This window comes from Gorilla gorilla, chromosome 13 (assembly GCF_029281585.2).
Source record: "Gorilla gorilla gorilla isolate KB3781 chromosome 13, NHGRI_mGorGor1-v2.1_pri, whole genome shotgun sequence".
Taxonomy (NCBI): Eukaryota; Metazoa; Chordata; class Mammalia; order Primates; family Hominidae; genus Gorilla; species Gorilla gorilla.
In genome coordinates this window covers 42990421-42997917 of record NC_073237.2, presented here as the reverse complement: position 1 = coordinate 42997917, position 7497 = coordinate 42990421, and the positions used below count along the sequence as shown (strand labels likewise).

General features: G+C 39.0%; 1 pseudogene; it reads left to right on the top strand.

The window, feature by feature from the left end:
• The first annotated feature begins 1475 nt into the window (after nucleotides 1-1475).
• LOC109028176 (interferon omega-1-like) lies at nucleotides 1476-5785 on the top strand (annotated as a pseudogene).
• The last annotated feature ends 1712 nt before the right edge of the window (nucleotides 5786-7497 follow it).

The window sequence follows — 7497 nt, the reverse complement described above, 5'->3', positions numbered from 1 at the left end:
GAAAAAAAGAGGAGCAGTTTGATATCTTGGAAGGAGAATAGAGATGTTTAAAACATTGACTGCAACAGTGGCAGGTCCTCAAGAGATGGAACTACGTGAATGAGCAGATGGAGTCAACTGTTCAGATCATCTGATCATAGAGAAGGAGAGAAGATTGAAAGTGGATGAAGATTGAAGCACAGAGTCCTCTCACAGAGACATGGCCAACCTCAGTGACTCCAGCATGGGACACACTGATAGACCACAGTAGCCTGCAGAGTTTTGGAAGGGACAAGCCTTATTCTAGTGCCAGCTGCCAACTGCTGTTTCCTCTTAAGGACCTAGCAAGTCATCACTCCACAGGGAAAATTATTCCATGAGGCCAGTGCAATCTAAGACATCTCTTACATTTTGGTTATAATGCAGCCTCCTTTAAAACTAAAACAAAATGATGCAATACCTGAACAGAAGGGACATATCAGGTATTTGAGTATAATTAGCGGCAAGTAGGGCAGAGCCTTCCAAGCAGGACAGATATTAGTAATGTGCATATTTGAAGATCATAATAACTAATGATAGCAAAGACCTTTGTCAATATTCACTGAATAAAATAGTTGGAAAATAAAACATTGGCAGTTTGATTCCCTTTTTTTTCTTTCCAGTTAGTACATTCTGCGATGAGTCAGCATATTTAGAATTTGGAACTCTTCCTGAAGATTAGAGTACATAAAACAAACAAACAAAAAAAAATCAAATTTAAATAACTAACAAATTAGAACTATCAGCCATTAATGTATTATATAGCACCCTGTGACAGCCAGTCATGAAGCTAGTGATGATGAAATCATTAGAGAATCAGACAACTACAAACAATTCATCTCTTGTTGTATAAAAGGAAACTCCAATTGTGCCTGATAAAGGAGTTATAATGAGCTCCGCTTGCGGTGATTTCATGTGAGGCAAGCTACATCCTGTACTGATGGCACTAGGGCACCATCCCAACTCCCCAAATGGCCAAGACACCTTGACAGGGATTATTGCCAGAGCATCTGGGTTATAGGGAAAAAAGTGACTGTTTTAGATGCTAATCTGCCATGTCACTCCTGATTAACCCCAAGTCTGGGAATGCCTCCAAGATATCTAGTTAATGCATTACTCTACGTAGAAACACCTATTTACTGTAAGTCTTACTTTTCCTCCATAATAAGCCTTGACGTTGCAGAAATCACAGACTGTGACACTCTTAGCATTCTCTCAGCCACCTACACCTTCCTTCCAGAGCAGATATACTTTTCCCCCAAGATATAACCCCTAGGTCTAGGGGGCTGCAGCACTGAGACCTACTTGTTTTGTTCCTACACAATGACGTGTTTCTGTCTGTAAGCTCCCCAGAAAATCACCCTTTACCAACAAACTAAATTTATCTGTCTTGTTCTTTGGTTTCTGGGCTCTTTTGGCATTTGGGGACCGCTTTGCATATATAGCCTTTTCACAGAATGGGGTCTTTGCACACGTTGACTGAACGTGCAGTCTGGGGACAGTGGAAAAAGCTCCATGTGACTCTGTGTGGGTCATACATGTTTGTGCACACAGGTAGGCAGGCCAACAACTTGGCAATGACAGGATTTTATTTTCTGATTTTGGTAAATGTTTGTAAAATAAAAATTACATCTTTTAAATCTTAAGAAACAGAAACACTGTAGAAGCGAGAGGTTGAAAATATCATCCATTTTGATGCCAACAATTGACAATCCTAGATACCCAAAGACAGCCTTACTAAGCAATGTGGCTGCTTTTGGAGTCAAAGGAAGACTCACTTTGGTAAGTAGCCTTTTGAAAGCATTCACTGCTTTGGTGTGGGAAGTGCATAATGTTTTTCCATCTTGCTCATACAAAATATTTTTTTTTGGCACTTACAGCTCAACTGTTGGATAAAAAGATAAAGAGAAGAAAAGGATCTTCAGTGGGTTCATCAGTAGACAACACAAAGTCCAGTCTGACCAGGTGGGAAGAAACTGATTTGTCATCCTTGGGAATGAGAACAGCATTAAAATGGAAAATATTAGGTGCTTTTTGCTTATTCGAGACAACTCAAGAGTCAAAAATAAATAGGCCTCTAGGAGTACGCATTTAATGGGTTCTTAAAGTGGTCTAAATATATTTCATTTAAGAAATCGCTCATTAATTTTTAGACTTTTTTATTGGCAGAAAAATCTGCTGCCTTATATCCATTTAGATGGTCTTTTGTTTACTTTTACGAAAAACTTAAAAGTCAGTCAGTTCAATTCACTCATAGCACACCTACTCTTGCCCTATAAAACAATAGACAGCAACACATGGGCATTTGAAGTGGAACCCAGAATCCCTTGACAACTTACCCTCCCTGCTCTTCTTATTTCATGCTATGGCCTCTCTTTGGTTCGTGAATCTCATGTCCAGTTCTGTTTTTTTAATGGACTCCTCCAGACTCACTATTATCTCAGTTTGCCCTGTGGTTTTGACCTTAGGTCTTTGTTCTATTCCTTCAGATTTATATTTCTCTCCAGACAGTTATAAAAATGAGTGTAATCCAAACATGGTTATTGGGTTAACAGTTTTAATGATCTTAAAACAGTCACAGGCCTATAGTTACAATGCAATAATTTTGGTGTTATCTTTTTAAAAAATCATCATTATTATAACACAACTAGGAGCAGAATCTTTTGGGAAATCAAATTCTGTTTCTTTGCAGGTTTCTAAATGCCATCTTTTAATTTCCTGGGTGGATTTATTAACTAGGTAGGGTGCTAAGGCAAGGCTAATATTCATTATCATGCCAGAGAGGACTAGTGTTCTAGCAACTGGGGTCTTGTTGCCAGTCTATTGTGAGTTGGTTGGTGTGACTCCTCCTTTCTTACCTCAGAGGTGATAACATCTGCATTCAATGAAAGAAGAGCAGGTGGCTGGTCTTGCAAAGCTGAGGACAATCCATTGACCCAGGAGTTGCTCTTCTGTGAGGCTCTGGCAGAAGCAACCGTTTCCCTTGCTTTTGTATACCTCAACAATGACATTCATCCTTCCCCTGGGACAGAGTCCCTAGTCTCCAATTTTGCTGCATTGAAATTTGCTAACGTATGTTTTGCTATTTTGTCAGCAGAAAGTCACTTCTCTTACTTCCTGATATTCAGGCTTATATTTGTTTTGTTTTTAATATACAAGCAATTGTTGAGGTTTGCTTTCTAGGAAAGTTGAAATGAGAGACAAAAAATCTGAAATCTTGAAAATTATGGAGAAGAACAATATGGTTCCTTTGCCTTTCTTTTACTTTTCTTTATTTGTTTTAATTCATCATAAATAAGAATATCATGTAGAAGAAGCAAGATATACCTTATCCAGTAAACCACTACGTGAAAAGAAGTTACAAAAATTCGGCCAGGCATGGTGGCTCAAACCTATAATCTCAGCATTTTGGGAGGCCGAGGCAGGTGGATCATGAGATCAGGAGATCGAGACCAGCCTGGCCAACATGGTGAAACCCCGACTCTACTAAAATAAAAAAAGTTAGCCAGGCATGGTGGTGCGCACCTGTAGTCCCAGCTACTCGAGAGGCTGAGGCAGGGGAATTGCTTGAACCCAGGAGGTGAAGGTTGCAGTGAGCTGAGATTGTGCCACTGCACTCCAGCCTGGTGACTGAGACTCCATCTAAAAAAAAAAAAAAAAGAAGAAGAAGTTACAAAAATTCAACATGAAAAATCACAAACAAGTAAGGAAATAAGGCTATTTCTTTCTTACTGAATAACCTGAGCCTCACTGCCCTGCATTGTCAGAGTGAGATAGACACAGAAAAAGACTCCGTTAGAATCATGCTGACTGTATAAAATAACTTTAGGTCACTAGTTTCTGTAAATTAGGTTGTAATAAAAGAAAATATTGTTACCGAATCCCCTGTGTCCACCTCAGAAACTTCAAGCATAACAAGTTTTCAGTGGTTTAAGTAAAGGTCTTCATCAATAAAAACTGTACTTCACAAAATAAGAATTACTTGACTAATGAAGGTAAAATGGTTGCAATTGCATAAGTCCTCTACCTCCTTAGACAAAACAAGCCTTTGCTATCAGCATTGGAGGACTGTTGAGACTTTTGATACCTAGGAACATGGCTCAGGAGAGGAAGAGGCCATCACTGAGGGCTAGGGTCCTTCACACAAACACTCTAGGGACAAAGGCAAGGGTCTTAGAAGATAGATTATTTTGGCAGCAAAGAAACAAGACATTCCTCAGGGGTTAAATTCGGAAGTCATCAGGATGTGGTGAGCCTGTTTTCAGGGCATAAGTCTGTCTGGAAGATTTTGGATTCAGGATACTTTGTGACTCTATAGGAGAGAGTGTTAGTGGATGTGATAACTACCTTGTGAGTGAGGTGATGTTGGAAAACATTATCTTGGAATTAGAATCTCTACACCTATATGCACCTGAAAAACAGCCAGGATTCTTCCTGAGGGAATTGACACAGCCTGAGGAGCACTTAGTCCACCAGTAAGAAATGGTGAAAAAAACAGCAATGTCTGCATTAATCCTGACTTTGTGACCCCCATGAACCATGGCCTCATGGACCTCAATAAATGCATTTTAGAAGGAAGAGAAATTTCACAGAAGTTCATTCACCAATACCCATCAATCTCTGCTGTGAATAAAACAGCAAACAAACCCAGTCCTAAAGAGTTTAAATGCCATAGATGGTCTGGTATATCCCTAACTTCATACACCCATAGAGGTGAGGGAGTCTGATTTCCTATGTAAAGTATGGAGGGTAAAAATAGAGCCTAGGATCAGGGCTCAAAATCTTTTCCAAGAACAGAAAAAGCAATGTTTATATATTAAAAAATAGTGTGTGCATGCGTGCATGTGTGTGTGTGTATTTACATACATATATACACTTAGGTCTTTAGGACAAAGATGTTTCTCATGCAATTGATAAATATCCATTTTGATTGACACCTCTAAAGTTTACTAGGAAAATTAGACTTCTATTGCAAAATTAATAGTATGGAGTGATGTTTCTTCTTAGGTCATATGAAGAATAAAAAAATAATAAAAAGGGAAATAAGTGTAGAGGAATGCAGACAATGAAAACTATTTGTTTCCTATTAAAAGCCATGCATAGTGAATGTCTTGAGAGAACCTAGGTTCCAAATTACACTCAGACCCCAGCTCCACCAGGCCAGCAGCTCCCCCATTTCCCAGTGGCCTGCCTTCACTCTCTAGTGGTGGCCCTAGTTGTATGCAGCTGTGGCTCTTTTGGATCTCTGGGATGTGACCTGCCTCAGAGTCATGGTCTGACAGGAAGGAAGACTTTGGTGCTTCTGGGCCAAATGAAATGGATCTCCCCTTTCTTGTGTCTCAAGGACAGAAGAGACTTCAGATTCCCCCAGGAGATGGTGAAAGTCAGCCAGTTGCAGCAGGCCCAGGCCGTGTCTGTCCTCCATGAGATGCTGCAGCAGATCTTCAGCCTCTTCCACACAGAGCGCTCCTCTGCTGCCTGGAACACGACCCTCCTGGACCAACTCCACACTGGACTTCATCAGCAGCTGGAACACCTGGAGACCTGCTTGGTGCAGGCAGTGGGAGAGGGAGAATCTGCTGGGTGATTGGGAGCTCTACACTGGCCTTGAGAAGGTACTTCCAGGGAATCTGTCTCTACCTGAAAGAGAAGAAACAGTGACTGTGCCTGGGAAGTTGTCAGAGTGGAAATCATGAGATCCTTCTCTATATCAACAAACTCACAAGAAAGATTGAGAAGTAAGGATGGAGACATGGAGTCATCTTAAAATAATTCTCATTGACTAATCTGCCATGTCACACTTTCACATATGATCTTGGATGTTTTGCTTTAGTTACTGAATTGGTTGAGTTAAATTCAGCAAATACTTCATCAGTATATTAAGCAAGTATGTGTTCAAAACATTTAGCTCCAGCAGCATGGGACTCTAAGAGATGACTCCCCTGATGTTATTTATTTATTTCCACTATTTTGCATCTATTGTATTTATAATATTTAGATATTTTACATATAACATGTTAATCTTCACATTGTGTTAACATTTACAAAATATGTTCACCGTTGAATGTTATTAAATTTGCAGTTTTGATTTGTTAAATGTTTATCAAAGAAAATTTTCATTTTGTTTATTCTAAAACCTAAGCCAAATTGAAGAAAGGATTGCAAAATTTAATTATTCATACATTCCATTCACATTATATTTATGAACTAAGTAAGTGGCAGACTGTAGAAATTCCTTCAAGTAATACAGGTGACTAGAGCAAACACAGTTTCTGCTGTGTTGGAATTCTCAGTCTAAGAGGGAAGGAGACATAAAAACCATAATAATGTTTATATTATTTCAATTATATTAAGTGCTTCAGAGAGAAGTAAAGGAAAATTATGTTCTCACACCAGAATCTTTAGGTGTAAATGATGCTGGGAAGTGGAAAAAAAATGGATGTTCTTCCCAAAGCGCCCAGGAGACATGAAAGTGCAGAGGTCTTATTGGCAGTTGGGAATGCTTGCCTAGAATGAACAAATACCATGGGCATAGGTATTAATTTAAGATTCTTTATTGCATTTCTGGTAATCAGGGCATGGGAATGGATGTGATCACATATAAATAAGGGGAGAAAATTAGATGAGCACTAATCTATGTTCTACAGACTGTCAATATTTAAAGGTACAGCAGAGAAGGAGAGTCTGCAAAAGACACCAAGATAGAGTGGCCAATGCACTTAGATGAAGAAATAAGGAAGAATGAGGGAGAGACTAATGAAGGGAACAGTAATGCATTCAGGGAAGATGGGGACTGACCTGTCCTAGTGGACCTGAAACACACTCCACCATTGATCTTAGGATGATCTGGTTTTGCAGAATGAATGGGACAGAGACCAGATGGGAGTAGTTTGAAGAAGAAACACAAGAAGTGGTATTAGGTGCACTATGTATAGAAGATCACCTTGGGAAGCTTGTTTGCGGTGTTAGGAAATAGGGTGATACCTGGAGGACAGTGTGGGTTAACATTGCCACGCATATTTTTCAAATATTTTCTGAGCATCATTTTCAAAGAATAGCTGAATTTAAGTAAAACCTTTAAATATTTCTTTATTGAGATATGATTAAAAATATATTATTTAAAGTGTAAAACATAGTGATTAGGTATAAATATACCTTGTGTAATGATTTCTACACATTACATAATCCACAGCTAATTAACACATTCATCACCTGACATAGTTGTTTTGTTTTTGTATGCATGCTGAGAACACTAAAGATTTACTCGCGTTTAAATCTTTAATCCATCTTGAGTTAATTTTTGTATGTGGTGAAAGGTAGGGGACCAGTTTTATTCTTCTGCATATGGCTACACAGCTATCCCAGCACCATTTATTGAATAGGGACTCTTTTCCCCATTGCTTATTTTTGTCGACTTTGTAGAAGATCAGATGGCTGTAGGCGTGTGGCTCTATTTATGAGTTCTCTATTTTGTTTCAT